Genomic DNA, 402 nt, shown 5'->3' with positions numbered 1-402 from the left:
TCCTTCCTTCTCTCTCTCTCTCTCTCTCTCTCTCTTTCGCTCACTCTCTCTCCCTGGTCCTGTCTTCCCCTCCCTCCTTCCTAGTGTCCTTCTGTCTCATCCCTCTCCTCCCTCCCTCCCTCCGGGTCTGGTCTCCATCCCCCTCCTGGCCTACTGTATTTCTGATGGCTGCCGGCAGTACTGGGACGAGGAGGTGGCAGGACTGGGGCTGCAGGTGGCCTGGCACGGGTGCAGTGCACGATGGCCCCCTTCCTTGCCAGGCTCGGAGGAGATTCGGATGACTTGGCTCCAGGTAGCAGCCTGGCTTCCGTACCAGGCTTGGTGGAGGAAGGATAATAAAGGGCCAGGCACTGAAGCCCTGAGTAGCCTGAACTTTCTAGAAGAAATGCAATATATTGAATT

The 402-nt window shown here is 57.5% G+C and overlaps 1 long non-coding RNA gene across 1 annotated transcript in view; it reads left to right on the top strand.

The window, feature by feature from the left end:
• The window catches only part of LOC102494350 (uncharacterized), a 5,881-nt gene that overhangs the window by 419 nt on the left and 5,060 nt on the right, over positions 1–402 (top strand). The gene's annotated exons all lie outside the window — the stretch shown is intronic.

This window comes from Tupaia chinensis, unplaced genomic scaffold (assembly GCF_000334495.1).
Source record: "Tupaia chinensis unplaced genomic scaffold, TupChi_1.0 Scaffold000252_1, whole genome shotgun sequence".
Lineage (NCBI taxonomy): Eukaryota > Metazoa > Chordata > Mammalia > Scandentia > Tupaiidae > Tupaia > Tupaia belangeri.
The sequence above is the reverse complement of the archived record's forward strand: the minus strand, read 5'-3'. Positions and strand labels throughout refer to the sequence as shown.